The 18,233-nt window shown below is 40.2% G+C and overlaps 2 non-coding genes across 2 annotated transcripts; both read left to right on the top strand.

The window, feature by feature from the left end:
- The first annotated feature begins 12 nt into the window (after nucleotides 1–12).
- trnal-uag lies at nucleotides 13–94 on the top strand. The gene has a single exon. It is a non-coding gene; the product is annotated as a tRNA-Leu (tRNA).
- A 100-nt stretch (nucleotides 95–194) lies between these two features.
- Nucleotides 195–276, top strand: trnal-uag. The gene has a single exon. It is a non-coding gene; the product is annotated as a tRNA-Leu (tRNA).
- The last annotated feature ends 17,957 nt before the right edge of the window (nucleotides 277–18,233 follow it).

Here is an 18,233-nt window from a genome sequence, read left to right as displayed (position 1 = left end):
TTGCTCGGCGTGGGTAGCATGGCCGAGCGGTCTAAGGCGCTGGATTTAGGCTCCAGTCTCTTCGGAGGCGTGGGTTCGAATCCCACTGCTGCCATCTGGCGTTTTTCAGACATTTGCGGAATCTTGGCTTATGCGCAAGGCATGAAAGCATGTACTGCATTTCCTGTCTCTGCCTCGGCATCAGGGCGTGGTTGGGTAGCATGGCCGAGCGGTCTAAGGCGCTGGATTAAGGCTCCAGTCTCTTCGGAGGCGTGGGTTCAAATCCCACTGCTGCCATCCGGCACTTTTGGACTGCAACAAGGTTAGGTCTCCCGAAAAAGTCACGCCGAATCAGCCGCAGCTCTCAACAGACTTGGCTGTCAGGAAAACTAACCGCGACAAATCTGTCGGAGCTCTAAAGATGATAGCGGGAAACGGCATAGATTTGCTTCAAGGAGGAAGCAAGTAATCATCCGCACCAAGGCAAAAGGGTTGAGGTCGCAGGATCATGCTTAATTCCTTAATCATTTTCCATCAAACAGCTTGGCGTAGAAAGTCAGGGCGCCAGCACTAGACTAAATGTTCTTGGGTGGAAAAGTGACAGAGACTCGTTCTACATGGAACGACTTCAAATGGGCTCAGGTCGTAAGCAGCGTATCCCAGGGATCTGCAGTGGGTCCAGACCTCGGAGACCCACTAGGAAGGACCCAGTTGGCGTTTTGGGGTCAGGAAGGACATGTTTCTTCAGTCTTTTTGAAGGCGTGCATTTAAATCCTGCTGCTGCCATCTGGCACTTTTGGACTGCAACAAGGTTAGGTCTCCTGAAAAAGTCACGCTGAATCAGGCTCAGCTCTCAACAGACCAAAACGCAAGTACTGGAAGCCATGCCCCTACATACCACACCCATTCTATACTTAATTATATGGATTACAGCAATATTACCCCAGACCAACAGTATTTTTACTATTGATATGGATATGAAATCAACCCAGATACATCAGTAAGACCACTTGAAACAGCCAAATCTATTAACTCCAGAGAAGGATCACAGCAAAAATGGCCAATGAGCATGCAATTAATTCCATACATGCCAGTAAGATGAATGCAGAAAGGAAGAGATTGTCAAGATGGACATGCATTCTACAGTAGAATTAATTGTCATGTTGGACTTTTTCCCTCAAGATGCAGGGAGCAGAGAGCTGGCTGGAAGAACCAAAGAGGCGCCAGATATTGTGGGACATTTAAATTACAATTCAAGACAGCAGGGTGTGTGCGGAAAATTAGACAGAATAATGCATGTGCATATCAAATCAAAATCTCTTCAATATTGAAATATAATCCCAATCACAATGATACCTCCACCTCACCTCCAAATTTTTGGCAAAATACCTTGACACTCACACCGTGGTGGCTCGATCCACAACGCTCCCTTTATCTCAGAAACCAGCAGATATATTCTGTCATGAGCAGCAGAGGGCAACTATCATGAGTAGTGATGGCCGAAATGTTTTGTCAGGCATGGATTTGCGGCGAATTTCCGCGTTTCGCCATTGGTGGATTGTTTCGCGAAACGGATGAAAAAATTCGCCGCACGCCAAAAATTGTTGCCCGCATCAAAATCATAGTCATGGGCGACAAAATAATAGCCGCACAACAAAATAATAGCCGCGGACAACAAAATAATAGCAGCGGGCAACGATATAATAGCCGCGTGACAACATTTTTCAGCGAAGCGAAACGGGACAGATTCGCTCATCACTTATCATGAGCGGCAGATGCTACATTCTCTCAATTCACAGAACTCAAGCAATGAATCCTGTTTCAGCTGTACTTGATATTTATTTACAGTATATGTTGCTTTATGTAACTAAATGTAATTGTACTAATTGTATTTTTGTATATCATCAGGATGAACATCTGCTTGCTGTGTTCTAACCAACAAATAATTCCAGTATTAAAAGGGAAGGAAAGCGAAAGGATCTTTGCTGTGGCCCTGGGATGTGCCCATGCACAGTAGAACAAAAGTTGTACACAATTGAGCACAATTGTACCCCTGCATGTAATGGCTAGCAAAATGTATGAAGTATAGTGTTCTTGTGGCTGTAGTTATAGCATATTGTGCCTTGCATCTCAATTGCAAGGAAATACTTCAAAGTTAGCAGGGCCCTCCACCCAGGGGGCCCAAATTATTAGCCCACTGGTTATATAGGCCTACTAATTGGGTCCTGGCAACAAATAATATAGGACCCCAGTACAAACAAACTGCCTCTTGCATGTAAAGCCACACCCCTTGGCCACTGCCCAATTATTCAAGAAACTCTGCAATTCCCTCTAACCCCAGCCCTTTTGCAACTTGTGTACAATGCTTTTCCATCTATGGGGCCCCTTTGTTCCCTAGTGCCAGGGATCCCCAACCTTTTATACCCGTGAGCCACATTCAAGTCGAAAAAGCGTTGGGGAGCAGCACAAGCATGGAAATAGGTCCTGAGGGTGCAAATAAGAGCTATAATTGGGTATTTCCTTGCCCCCTATGTGGACTGGCAGCCTACAGAAGGCTCTGTTTGGCTCTTCACTGGGTTTTATGAAACCAAAACTTGCCTCCAAGCCAGAAATTTAAAAATAAGCGCTTACTTTGAGGCCACTGGGAGCAACATCCAAGGGGTTGGAGAGCAACATGTTGTTCCAGAGTCACTTGTTCGGGATCACTGCCTAATGGCAGATGCTACAGTATTGTTGGTATTTATTACTGTGGCATCATTTAAATGCTTTCTGTTTGGAGTTTTCAATGGTTAATCTGCAACCAGTTTTTGTATAATATCTTTTAAATATCTCATTGTGATCTCTTTATTTTTTCATGGTTTCTCTAGAAAAGTGGGTCCCTTTCCCTACTGAACTTACATTCCAATTAAGGGTTTGCATAGAAGGTTCAAAGTTTGCTACAGTTGTAACAACCTAAAGCAACCACAGCAACCAATAAGTAGTTAGCATTTACTGGTTACCAGTTGAAAAACAGACACCTTATTGGATTCTATCAACTTGGTACTGACATTGTAAAATTTGGTTACACAGACATGGACGGGTTTATTACCCATCACTCATTTCCCCACAGTCAGACGTTTATGTGGTGCTAGTTTGGCATTCACAGGGTTCCACAAAAAGACCAATAGTCATATAGTTCAAACAAATATAATTCACCTGTTTAGCTTGTTATGGAAATGACAAAGTGGGTAAGAATTTATGTTGTATGTCACTGGACAATTCCTATATCATTGCCCTATATGCCAGTAAAGTAACTTACTTGCTTCATGCACAGCACATGCATTAAAACACATAAAAACAATAATTAGGTACAGCTGACCAGCAGGTTCACATACATTTTTCTTTCGTGTCCTGAAATAAACTATGAAAACATGGCCTACTGATTGCTGAAAATGGCATAGCTCCATAGCTCCATCTGCTGGAGGAAGACAAAAATCCACAGAAGACATGACCTTCTCTATGTACTTACAGTGGCCTATTAACTTGTGATTGACTTGGTAAGGATTACATACAAAGCACCTGTAATACCTACCATTGCATGCCTATATCTGAATATAACTACAATGTATTATTATTTTTTGTAGTGTATTTTTTCCTTAGTAAATTTAGTTTCATGGAACAGGACGTAGCTCGCACCTGTACCATAAAATGTTCAATAAATTTAGCAGTTCGGCTCCAGAGAAGATTTAGGGATGACATGTACAGTAATAGCATTTGCAGAACGCCTGTGCTTCACTATCGTGCAAGAGAATTGTGCCGTGCACAAAACTAGGCCATTCGTTCCATCGAGAGAAGTATTTTTATATAATGGGTCAGTTTTCTAGTTCATAAAAGATGAGATAGGAAGGATGAACATCACAAAGAACATCATGGGGTAATAACAGGTTATTTTACTACATCAGCAAGTGATTTAACCTTAATTTAATTGTAGAATTGAGGGCAGCACATATGCCAATTAATATTTTGTGTGTTTTGAGTGTGCAGTCAAGAAACCTTGTCACACAGGTGAGGAACTCTAGCTCTTAGGCCTATGGCACAAGGGTTGATCTGGGAATTGAGATGCTATTAATCTTTTCCTTGTTGTGTTGATGGGAAGATCTGAGGAGAATCACAGTACCAGAACTACAAAAATATTAGGGATGCACCAAATCCATTATTTTGGGATCTGGCTGAACCCAGAATCCTTTGTGAAAGATTCAGCTGAATCCCGAACCGAATCCGCATTCTAATTTACATAAGCCAGGCATGTGGTTTCGGCCACATCCAAATCCTGCTGAAAAAGGCCAAATCCTGGATTTGGTGCATCTCTAAAAAATATAGGATGCAGAGGCATAGCCACTTGTAAGGCATTATATACAGCTGCATCAGCCAATAAAGCATTTTTTATTCAGAAAAATTCTTCTGCTGGTCCGCACCAGAACAGACTGCCTAATAGGGTTGCCACCTGTTCAGTTTTGACCCAAAAAAACAGTTCAATTTTCCTAAGGCCTGTTTGGGTCGGTTTGGTTATCATCAAGTACACTATTATTATCAGTCAAAAATGAGGAATTGATCATTGCTGTATTTCTGCATAATAGATCCTATACTTTGAATTAAAGGGTTGGACTTGCTCCTCAAGCAGAATACAGATAGAGCTAGGGTTGCCACCTGTGTGGTTTTGAACAGGATATCCAGATTAAACACTGAAAAAAATGCACAGAAATCCAGCCAATTACTTCTAAGTAATGCAGTAACCCTGCCCGTACATCATAACACTGTCTAACATAATTGTACCTACCTCTCATGTCATCATACCCACCCACAGCATCACTGCCCCACTCCTGAAGATATTGGTCGGTCCCCTTTGTTTGGCTTTAGCCACCGGCAAAGGTGGCAACCCTACTGCCTAACTTTAAATCGTCTATCCTGTAGCCCCAATACAGAAAAGTTGAGGCTCTGAAAACCTTCAACCTTCCAGGTGCTGTTGCACTACAATCCCCCAACAGCCTTCTTCTTTATCATAGCAAAAATAAATTCTAAGGTGCATGGTCTCCTTAATACAAATGTATTGTATAGCATGCCCTACCCAAGGGATGTCACAATAGACACAACATGCCCAGAAACTGAAGAGGGCCCAGCATTGTAAAGAATGCTACTAGGCATTGACTGCAGCACAATTTCAAAACCATGAACTGAAACAGATATTTTTTATGGGCTGTGTTATTTGCAGTTACGCAACTCATTTGAATGCAACTCCCATAAGAATGGTTATGTGTGCTGGAAGCTGTGGTTGATGCCGAGAGCAGAATACTTGCTAGACATGCCCTTACAGGCACTCAGAATTAATTACTGTTCTTATAATTTGACTCTGTTAAACTCATCAATTATCTTGTCAGTGGATAAACTAAGCTATTGGCTCAGTACTGTTTCCATTTCCATATATAAACTCTCCAGTCCCACAGGTAGACACAGGTAGTACAGCTGTAGGTAAGGGTAAGAGACACTGCTGAGTCTCCAAAAACAAACACTGTTCAGAATGATATAGGAGTCCCATAGGTTATAATTGTGCTGGGCCCCATTTGGTAAAATCGGTTTCTGTAGGCGGCTCGGTTGCACAAAAAACCAGCATCAGATATCCGAAAAGCCCTAAAGTTTTGAAGCAAAGATGCATACTCCAGGGTAGGGTCATCTGCCATCGACTTCTACATGATCTCAGCAAGTTTTAGCTGCCCAATTGTCGAATTCGCATTTTGACACACAGTAAATCTCTAAAAAGTCAGCATTTTTTTTTTTTTTTTTTTTAGTTTTGGCACTAAAAAAGTCAGAATCATGAAAAAAAATCAAAACATTAGTAAATGCCCTCCCCAGTGTCTAAATACCCCCTGCTGGTGCCCGAAACACAATCTCTGTCTGTGGAAGACACTTTTGTGGGTGGGTAGGTAGGTATATCCTAGGAAATCACAGCTTCCAAGAGTCCAGGTAGAGAAGTGTCCCACAGAAATGCCTGTGCCCTATTCTCCATAATGGAAACTGGCTGCCAGCAGGGATGAGCATTTTAATTGCTAACATGAAGGTTTTAGAAATAACTTAAAAAGGTGTTTTCATGGAGAAAGCTGAGATTGTGAATTTTTGTTGCAAATCATGGCAAACTCAGTCTTGGAAATTAATATATCAGCCCCTTAGTGGTCTGTCAAATCGAATCTGAACGTGTGCTTTGAATGCTCTGGCCAGTTGAATAAAAAAAGTAGATTTTTTTTAAAATTTCTGAATTATACACGCAAGTTAAGGTGTGGATTTGGTTTGGTATTCAGTCAAATATTTTGGAGTTGATTTGGTTTACCAAAAACCTTCCACCTAACACTTTTATGGTTTATGTAGGGGTTATGTAATATATTGTAGGGGTTCTGAGAGAGGCTTTGCAATGTGCTAAACGGATGAACTGTACATTGTAATGTAGGGGCACTGGTACTTGTGTATTTTACTGAAAGTTCATTAAGGGCGGCTATGGGATGGAGAGGGCATCGGGATTTGTATAATATGTAGTAGAGAAAAATTGCCTTTAATCTGAGAAATGTGTGTATAATGTTATATAGAATCACAGGTATAGACTGTACAATATGCTTCAGGTGACTGACAGATCAATGTATGGATAGGAAATAAAGAGAAGTGCAGAGGCACAGGGGAGGCCATAGAGTGTATTATAGGTATATGGATAATGTAATGCTTTATATAGAAAAGGTGGGCTTTTCCAAGTTACCTATATTCTTTTAATATTGATCCACTATTAGTTAAGAATGTTTTACCATTTTGCAGTGGAACTTAGAAATATGATAACAAGCCATTGTATCGCATATGTATTCATATCATGGGTGAAATTCTAAATGGGGAGTATCAGTGGCATAACTACAAGTCCCTGGACCCCTGTAATATTGAGAACAAGACATATTTCATAATCATGTACTGAAATGCTTGTAAGTCAATGCCTCATTGGGCCACTATACCTTTTGTGCCCCAGCAGTAAAGGATCTGCCTCCTCTATAGTTACACCAGAAGGGGTTTTTCTGTGCTGCAGACCTTTTGATAATGTAATAAACACCCTGCAAATAATTGGATTTTTTTTCATGTATGCAGCACTTTACATTATAACGCAGTACATGGTTAACAAGACCCGTGAGTAGGAATAATTGCATTTAAGGGCCTTGTGTTAAAGTCAGGAGATAAACTATTAGCACTCTGCTACTTAAACTGTAAGGATTACATTTCTGAAGCTTGTATTATTGGACCTTTGTGTGGAAAAGCTGGTACTTAAGTACCCGTAAGTGCGCATATACACTCTTGTATTAAAGAAGGTCACTTGAGCTCCATACGCCCATGAGGTGTATACTTTGGGCATACCAAACCACAGATGCTTCCCCTAAAGTGGATGTGGATGGCAGAGCATTAGTGCAAAGGAATAGCTGTTAAAAAAAGGAGGTCAAGTTGGTAAAAGTTTAATCCTCTGTAGAATTTACAGCTGGTTGCTCAAAGCAATTAATAACTATGTAATCATGTAAAGCACGGTGACAGATGGTGCTCTGGTCAAACTCTTCTCAGAACCTTTCAGAATGGTATTTACTGCTCAAATGAAGGTGTCTGTGGTCATTTGGTGAATGCTAAACCTTTCCACGCGTAGCCTCTGGGGCATAACCCTATGCTTCATAGCATTTCAGCTACCGAATAAAGAGGCAAAATAATGCCCTCTTCTTATCAAGTCAATCAAGGGGCCTCGGAAAGTAGAGAGCATCAAAATTAAAAGATGAATAATTTAAAACAGGTATTCAAAGAGGAAGATTCCCTTAGAATTCTTCTGAATTAAATAAAAAGTGTAGATTATAATTATTTGTTTATATTCCCAATCAACAAATATATCAACTAGACAATCGTTGTCTTTATATTATTTGATATATTTAGTTGAATTTAATTAGGATAATTCATATGAGTGAGCAGCCTTAGTTGCACTGGGAAGACAATCTCGTGCAAATTAAACAGCGCCCTCGGGTGGGCAAATGGTCATGAAAATCCTTGCAGGGTAGAGGTACGGTTATGTGCATGTGTCAGGCATAAGTGTACCCCCTGCATTACTCAGCAGCACTCAAATCCATACAAATATTTGTTCTTAGTCACTGTAAGCTTCTTGTAAATGGAAAGTGTCAATAACATTTTTATGGGTGTGTGTGCATGTATGTGTTTATAGATAGATAGATAGATAGATAGATAGATAGATAAATTATAGATAGATAATTATTATTATTATTTATATAGCACCATCAATTTATGCAGCACTTTACAGAATAGAGGGGTACAAAAGACATAAGTTAACATGTACATATAAACAATACACAAAAATGGTTTGCAGTTACATTGGATGAGGATCGGAGACACTAGGGGGAGGGCCCTGCTCGCAAGAGCTTACATTCTAAAAGGGAGGGCTGAGACATAAGGTCAGGGTAACTAGCATGGCATTGGAGTTCATGTTGGTGTGTAAAGTGACAGTGAGTGTGGAGTGAGAGGAGGAAATCAGTGGTTAGTGAATGTTTGGGGGGTTTAGGTTATAGGCTTGAGTGAAAAGGTGAGTTTTAAGAGACAGTTTAAAGGCTTGGAGAGTCTGGCAGTGCCTAATGGGACGGGAAAGAGCGTTCCAGAGGAGGGTGCAGCGCGTGAGAAGTCCTGGATGCGACAGTGAGAGGAGGTGATGAGTGAGGAGGAGAAAATGAGGTCATGTATAGAGCGATAGATGATAAAAGATAGATAGATACATAGATAGATAGATTGATGATAGATAGATAGATAGATAGATACTTGAATATAGAAAGATTAATCGTTCTATATACTGAGCAATCAGGGACTTACAACAAATCACAAGCTACTTCAGAGTACTCTTGTCCCTGCTATTAAGGTCAGATTGAGAACGCTACCCAAACATATAAATAGGGAAATCCTCCGGCACCCCCACCACCTTTTAAACCTTTACTCATCTGCTCCTATACACGTATGCTGTAGGTTTTATGTACAGCATTATAAGGGAGAATACACCCCCCACCTCCTCCAACAAGCACGGAATAGTACCATCTTCCTGCCTATTGGAGAAGGGGCGTATGTACCATGACCTATATAAAAGCACTCAGCCCCCAGCCTTATACCTTGACATGTCAATTATAATCATATAATACATAATTAATATAAATCTTTAAAGATGTAAAAGATAACATAAAGTCAACTTTTTTCATATCAATAAAATGAATAAATACTGAACTGTGAGTAAAAAGCCAGGCCAGGAGGCTCATATACATTAATCATCCTGAGCAGAATTAAAGATTTCATAGCCTCTTGAAAATTCAGCTTTACCAATATAGTAATTATGAACACCCAAGCATCTTACATAGGATTTTACTTAGGAAATACCTAGTAAGCAGGGTTTGTTACTATGGCAACCAATACAGCACATGACGTTGCTGGTAGAGAGCAGTACAGTGAAGCAGTCAGTAGCACAGAGAAGAAGGTATCCGTTTTAGGTTTTTTAGGCTTTGGGCTATAGGAAAAAAAAGTTGCCCCACACCTGAGCCTAGCCTACCCACTTCTGCTCCACACCTGACATTTACCTGCTGAACCTCATTATTTATAGACCCACACCTGACCCGCCCATCTATGATGTCACTAAAAGAGGCGGTGCCTGCAGAAGCAAGTCTATACATATCTATGACTGGAGATGAAAGAAGGCATAGTAAGGTCAGGGGCGGCATGGGAAAACCGTAAAGTTTGACCCAAACCCACCTGTGACCCACAAAAGTTGATTTATTAAAACAGCCCTGAGGGGAACAGGGCCGGAACTAGGGGTAGGCAGAAGAGGCAGCTGCCTAGGGCGCAACGATTGAGGGGCACCAGGCAGGAGCCTCTCCTGCCTACCCCTATTGCTACTTTGTCTTTGCCTCCGCCGCTTGTAATTAGCGGCGGAGGCAATGACCGATCTAATCGCCCCGCCCCCCCTGCACAGCCTCCTGTGCTTTGGCGCGCATGCGCCGTTCGGGGGGGGGGGCGGGGAGGTGGGCGGAGTTGGCCGACCGGGTTGCCTAGGGTCGGCTTGGCCCGCCCCTGGAGGGGAATTATCACCAGGTTGCTGTTAATTCAAAGTTTCCCTTGCATTCAAAGGAGACTGAATGCTCATTCACCCATAGGTATCCCACTAAGAACTATCTGCACTATTTGTACTTGCCAAGCTTAGATAGAAGAACCCTATCTCCCATTTGTATGTACACTACTGAAATGACATTGTAATTGCTCATTAGCAGAGAGCATTATAATTCCCCCTGACACCATTCACTTTTACAAAATGGAATCAGTATCGCTCACTAAAAGCTTTTCTACCACGCTTATGACACATTGCGTCGAGTCAAGGAAACACCTTGAACAGCCATATTTCATTCATTAGTCATTCTGCTTGGGATGAATGTAAAGTTATGATATCAAAAGGGTCAAAGAAGATGTATACAATACATGCAAAGGGTCAGCCTCCCAAAACATGGAGCTGTCTGAGCAGCAGATATGGGATCTTTATATAGATTATGATGTGATGGAAGTCTCTCCAAGGACAAGGGCAATGTTCAGCAGAGCAGCAGTGGCACTATTCTAGTGGGTGGGCAGGTCAGTTACAGATGACCAGGCAGGCACATTGGTTATAGTTATAGTATATGTGTGTTGGTCAATTTACCAATGTTTTGGGGCCCTTAATTGAAGGCTGAGGGGCTCAGTAACATCTAGTTACACCACTGACCGACATAAATGATAAATTATCTCGGTAAAATGCTGCACAGATGTGTTGGTGCTATATACATAATAATAAAGGAGTTTATGGCCTCATCAAAGTTTCAAAATGCTTCAGTATAACCTTATTACAGGTACAATGTATTCAAAATAGGTTTATAGCTTATTATTTGCACTAACACATCACTTTCAGCCGACGTCCATTGTTTAACTTAGGGCTGCAATAGATCAGCATCAGAACCAGTGGCATAATTAGTGTGACCGATGCACAGTGATCCATACATCTGTGGGAAATAACACGGATGTATTTTCAGATCTTCCATGATGTGGTCAGGCTAACACCAACAGCAACCAATCAGCTTTGATCTACTACAAGAGAATCTATTTGTTTGGTTGCTATGGGTTATTGCAAGTAACACTCTATGGAGTATATATATATATATATCATAAGGTGAAAGCACAGGTCCACAGGTCTTTACGGGTATTCACTTGCATATGATTTTCCAGTTGTCTTCTGATGACCACACATTTTTAACAAGAGGGGAGCTCAGAGACATGGGTAAATCCAAAATCCTAAATATTATATTTTCACTCAAAGATGCCTGTGCACTCTACAGTATGTGTGCATTAGCCTCAACATTTCTGCATGGCTTCACCATTTTATAAATATTCCATATGGCAACCTGCTGGATGAAGAAAAAAATCTGGTTCTCTGGGTCCATAGGAAGATAGAAAATATAACTTTGTTTCTTGTAAGCGGAGGGTGAGGGTGGGTAACTTGCCACAATCTGCCACACATCTCAACTTTTTGCTCTGACAGTCTGTGCAGGAATCACAGAATGTGCTGGAGATGAAACACAGGCAGATCTGTCCTTAGTGACTTATTCCCTCATTTAGAGCCTGCGTCAACTGAAAGAAGCAAATTAATCAACTTTGCTAATCTACGTGCAGATTTGATTGATGGAATTATGAAAGTACAGACCCAGCGGATTTTATTAATGCACCGAGCAAGCACTGGAACCATGATCAATTAGTCTTGCTTCCATCATCTTCAATAACCTGTACGTTTCCACTCTAAAATATGTATTTATTACATTTCTATCCAGTGAAATGTAGCAATCATTAAGAAGCCTACAGCACAGTTCCGGTGATGCTAATAGTTCACACCCTTACAGGCTTGCAACTCTTTTCAAATGGCAGCCCCCAACTCTAGAGACAAAAAATTTTTTATGACTTATATTTCTATTCAGGCCCTGCTCTATTCATATCCCTGTCTTTCTTTCAAACCACAGCCCGATTGCTAGGTTAAATTGGATCCTAGCAACCAAATAGCTGCTGAAATTCCAAACTGGAGAGCTGCTGAAAAAAAAGCTAAGTTATTCAAAAACCGCAAATGATAAAAAATGAAGACCAATTGCTCAAAATAGCACTCTCTATATTAAACTAAAAGTTAATTTAAATGTAGTGAAGTGTAGGTACTTCCCAAAACTCTCCACTTTATAGCATATCCAGGGTTAAAGTGAGCTGCTGGGCAGATGTCTGTGCAGCCGGTGGTAAGAAGAAAGTACAGGGGGTGGGGGTTTGCAGTGGGGGTTATGGACCTCAGCTGTGGACTTGTGACAGGGTGGGGGCCCTCAGCTGTGCAAGGTATGGAGGGGACCTTGAGGTGAGGTTTTCGTGTGCCCAGAAACCCCAGTCTGACACTGAGCATATCCAAATATGGCACCCCACAAAGATTATAATTGCTAACCTCAGACCCAGGGTAGCCCTACTTGTTGCAGAAATTGAACCAGCCTGGGGTACAATTCTACTGAATGCCATGATCATGGACACCACACATGGCAGCAACAAGAGAACTCTAGGATGAGAGACAAGATGGAGGTGTGGAGCTCAGTAACATAGTTCCATATACTGGTGAATTTGCCTGACAAATTGCACCCACAGTGATTAACCAACAATACGTGCTCATTTTTCTACCTGAGTGCATTATTGCACCCCAGACACATATATAACTGTTACAAGATTTTTAAAGAAGGCCAAAATTATTATTTCTTGCAAAGGGCAAAGTGCACTTTGCCTTTAGCTTCTGCATATATTTGGGTGTGTAGTAAGCATGAAGTAGGGGTCCCATATGCTGCCCCCTAACTTGCACATCTGAATTATGAGAGTCAGCATAAGCAAAGTGTAGCAGAATGCTATATTTACTATTGTGGCTGCCTTTCACCGATATGCACCATTTCTGCATGTGTGGACAACAGGTGCAATTCGAGGGTGGTAAGGCGCATTGTGGGCAAAAAAATGGAGAGCTGAGCCCATTTTAATAAGCCTTGTAGTCAATTAATAACCAGAAAGCTTATTGCTTCTATTGTTGTAAAGTAATGACATATCAATAATACAGGAAAGGTATACTTTCAGTGTGGTAATAAAACCTATTTCTGTGTGATTTTTCTTAAAAACAGCTCAGGTGGTGATCGCTAGGAAGAAGCAAAGTGCTGCAGAGAATGTCAGTTTCCAAACCAGCGCCGGTAGGATAATAGCATCTCATGAGTCCAGCAGTGCCTTTCTTGTGCTCCAGCCATTATGATGCTTCTTATTTGAATGCCTTGTGAATGCTTTAAATCACTGAGCCCTGCAGGTATACCCAGCATGGACTGGGACACTCAGAGCCTATCAAAGATTTAAAAGAAACATGGAGAAGAAAATGCTATACAAGTAGAAAAGATCTTTTATTTTTCCATTAATGGGACATGGGGCCTTTTGAAGAGTTTTGCCTTTTTCAAGACAAGTTGCCAAGATAAAAAAAAAATAGGCAAGAAAAAAAATTGTCACCAAGAAAAAAAGTGATAATAGTCATATATTTCTCAAATATGCATCTCAGCATCAGCATTGAGCACATAATACTGAAAAGGGTAAGTAAGCCTTTTATTTTAAAATCTCCTAAAATGGCTCCTTTCATGCAGATTTCTTTTGTTTCTCTATAACAAGCAGGTAAATTGAAGCTCTTTTACTGATTTCCTTGTCTACCGTGAAGCTCCGCCCTCACTTTATGAGCACTCCTCTCTCTAACTATGAAGAACTCAAAGAGGTGCCTACTGGGCATGCTCACTGCCTCTGCTCCAATTAAAATCAATCAGGCATGTACAGTAGGCACCTCTGTGAGGTCATCATAGTCAAAGAGAGAAGGGGTGCTCAGAAAGCAAAAGGGGGCAGAGCTTCACACTAGACAAGGAAGTCAATGGAAGAGCTGCAGTTCAGCTGCTTGTAATAGCGAAGGAAATAAATCTGCATACAGGGAGAAAAGTGTGCAATTCTGGGGGCGGTACAGAATCATTTTAGAGATTTTTTTTTTAGGTTTACTTATTCTTTAATATATGCCTATTTGCAAGTGTGCAAAATGTATCAGCCCAACAGAGCTTACAATCTACATTCTCCTTCCCTAAACCTACATGAAGGTATGTGTGGATTCCACCCATGAGTCCTTCTGAAGTCTTACTCACTAAAAATCCCAGGATGTCGCCCACAAGGGCTTACTTATATACTTTGAAATATATTTCTTGAATTGCAAATATATATGTCAGTTCAAAGCTGCGTCCGTGTTCCTTGCCTTGTAACTCCACAGGCCACGTGACAATTCCAGCAAACTGTAAGCTGTAAGGTAGCAAGATCTCACCGACAACTATGGCAATGTATTCACTGGTGTTTTTCCACACCTCTGCTTTTAGTCATGATGAAGTGGAGCTCTGTAGGTGGGAAATCACAGATGAGTCACTGATTTGTAATGTAGCAGTGAAAATAAATAGGATGACAAGCTCCTGGTAAGTGTGAATTTGTCAGACTTTATAATCAAGGCTGGAAACTGAACGGAACATTAGGACGTGCACTGGTATACTTATAGGCATACTAATGTTTGGCTGCAAAGATTTGTCATTGTATCAGTAAAAGAATAAAAGATAAAACTCAAAATTAATAACTATATAATAAAAGAGGGCCCTTAGAGGGAATATGATCAGAACAGATATATACATGGATCTATTCAGCTAATACAGAAAGTTAATCAAAGAGGAAAGAATACTTTAGAAGGAATCTGGCTAGAAAGAATGTATTTAATACACTGTACCAGCCAAGAGGCTTAGCAGCCCTATAACAGTAATGATCCATGGCTTCAAATGTGTCGGCAGCAACTCTTCAGCTTATTATCTTGATATGGCTCGATTGAGTGTCAGTGGCACTGCACCTGCTCAGTGTGCTCTAAGCTGCTGTTGAGAAACACAGCATAAAGGAGAACTCTGGCTTCCGAACCAAAAGAGAAACCCCTAATATACCTTTCACTGTAATCTGTTCCTTCAAAAAGTATGAATGAATACCATTTTATACGCTATAATCCAACTGCAAAACATCTGCCATAGAAGCTTATGCTACAGGGCTGATTATTAATCAATTCTGGTACAAGATACACTGATTTCTAAGCTACCATGTGATCTAAATCAGAATGCATTACTAATCAGCTTTGTATTGTGAATTTAATATTGTATCTCTATATTGTCTGTCTGAAGCAAAGCACAGAGAGCCAAAAGCAGCCCAGATCAAGTGCTGTAAGACTAGAACATGGGGTGCTAATGATGGCATCTTTGGAGGCACAGAATTAGCATTTTCTATTCTCACATAGAGAATGCTAATTGTCTCTATGTGTGTTTTAGCAGAGGCAATTCTCAGTATTGTCTATGGCAAGTTATTTTCTGGTGTTTAGCAGCCGTGAAAAAGTAGGTGCTACTAGTAGCTCAGTGTGTCTTTACTCTATTGCTTGTCAGTGTCATGGTACCCCAGGGTGAAGCTCTGTAATGTAGTGAATTAGGTCTATGATATGCAATGCCAGCTATGTGGGAGCTGCGTGTTTCACTGCACTGGGTACTGTGGGTGATTGTGCGAGTCCTTTACTTGATCTGCAGTCAAACACAGGTCTGAAATACTGAACTGGAAATGGTTAATTGGTGGCCTAAAGCAAGACATTTTACTACTTGCATTCCAGTCAATCTTCAGTACCATACAATAAATATATCCACATATTCAACCACACCCACAGCAAATATGTCAAATCATCATTTTTAAATGCATTGCAATAATACAGTCAAGGGACAATTAGGAAAGAGATGATTTGATCATGATTTGATTGTGTGATTTAAATGATAGATTGTAAGTAAATGTCACAGTGGCTAGCGGGTAGCAGTTCAATGCCAGCCAGGATACTATCTGTAAGGACTTTGTATATTCTCCCTGTGTCTGCGTGGGTTTTCTCCAAACATATACAGGCATCTTTCTCCTGATAAAACTGACCATAGAAGATGTGAGTGTTATAGGGACCTTAGGTCGGAAGCTCCTGTGTTGCAGTGCATAAAGTATAATCTCTGTAAAGCACAGAGGAAATGTGTAGGTGCTATTTAAATAATAGGAAAAATAGATATCATAGAGAAGAGTAAATTAAGTCTTGAAAACCTAAACAATTGTATCATATGTACCAAGAGATGACATGATAACTATGTACAAATATATAAGGGGATCATATAATAACCTCTCTAATGCTTTATTTACCAGTAGGTCCTTCCAATTGACACGAGGCCACCCATTGCAATGAGAAGAAAGGAGGTTCTATCCTTACGTAATTTTTTGGAAAAGATTTTTTACAGTGAGAGCTGTTTGAGTTAACTTTTAGCATAATGTAGAGAGACAATTTGCAGTTGGTCTTCATTTTTTATTATTTGTAGGGCCCGATTCACTAAAGTCCAAAATAAGGAGTGCTATTTATAGCATGCGTTAAAAATCTTATCACTTCTTATTTTTCGCTCGATTCACTAAAAGGACACTTGTCATAATTAAGAAGCGATGTTCTTGGCGTTATTTATCTTGCGACGACATATTTTCAAGCAATATATTACGCAGCGCACAACATATTACGCAGCGTGCGATATTTTACGCAGATAAATAACGCCAAGAACATCGCTTCTTAATTATGACAAGTGTCCTTTTAGTGAATCGAGCGAAAAATAAGAAGTGATAAGATTTTTAACGCATGCTATAAATAGCACTCCTTATTTCGGACTTTAGTGAATCGGGCCCGTAGTTTTTTAATTATTTCACTTTTTCTTCAGCAACTCTTCAGCTTGGAATGTCAGCAGCTATCAGGTTTATACGGTTCCTTAGCAACCAGGTAGTGGTTGGGACGAGAGAGAGGAATATAGAAGAGGGCCTGAATAGTAAGATAAGTAATGAAAAGCAACAATAACAATAAAAAAAGTTTTTTGGCTGCTGGAAAGAGTCAGAAGAAGAATAAGGCAAATAATTAAAAAACTATAAAAAATAAATAATGAAGTCCAGTTGAAAATTTAAAGGTCAACCACCCATTAAAGGAATAGGTACAGATACAGGAAGATATAGCTGTATCAGACATTCAGCCATAGTTTTAAGAATATCTACAAGAAGAAATACAGGTATGGGATCCCTTTTCCGTAAACCCATTATCCAGAATGTTCCGAATTACGAAAAGGCTGTCTCCCATAGACTCCATTATAAGCAATTAATTCTAATTTTTAAAAATTTCCTATTTTAAAGATTTCCTATTTCTCAGTAATAATAAAACAGTACCTGTACTTGATCCCAACTAAGATATAATTACCCCTTATTGGGGGCAGAACAATCCTATTGGGTTTATTTCATGTTTAAATGATTCCCTTTTCTCTGTAATAATAAAACAGTACCTGTACTTGATCCCAACTAAGATATAATTACCCCTTATTGGGGGCAGAACAGCTCTATTGGGTTTATTTCATGGTTAAATGATTCCCTTTTCTCTGTAATAATAAAACAGTACCTGTACTTGATCCCAACTAAGATATAATTACCCCTTATTGGGGGCAGAACAGCCCTATTGGGTTTATTTCATGGTTAAATGATTCCCTTTTCTCTGTAATAATAAAACAGTACCTGTACTTGATCCCAACTAAGATATAATTACCCCTTATTGGGGGCAGAACAATCCTATTGGGTTTATTTAATGGTTAAATGATTCCCTTATCTCTGTAATAATAAAACAGTTCCTGTACTTGATCCCAACTAAGATATATTTACCCCTTATTGGGGGCAGAACAATCCTATTGGGTTTATTTAATGGTTAAATGATTCCCTTTTCTCTGTAATAATAAAACAGTACCTGTACTTGATCCCAACTAAGATATAATTACCCCTTATTGGGGGCAGAACAATCCTATTGGGTTTATTTAATGGTTAAATGATTCGCTTTTCTCTGTAATAATAAAACAGTACCTGTACTTGATCCCAACTAAGATATAATTACCCCTTATTGGGAGAAGAACAGTCCTATTGGGTTTATTTCATGTTTAAATGATTCCCTTTTCCCTGTAATAATAAAACAGTACCTTGTACTTGAT

Source organism: Xenopus tropicalis, chromosome 6 (assembly GCF_000004195.4).
Source record: "Xenopus tropicalis strain Nigerian chromosome 6, UCB_Xtro_10.0, whole genome shotgun sequence".
Lineage (NCBI taxonomy): Eukaryota > Metazoa > Chordata > Amphibia > Anura > Pipidae > Xenopus > Xenopus tropicalis.
The sequence above is the reverse complement of the archived record's forward strand: the minus strand, read 5'-3'. Positions and strand labels throughout refer to the sequence as shown.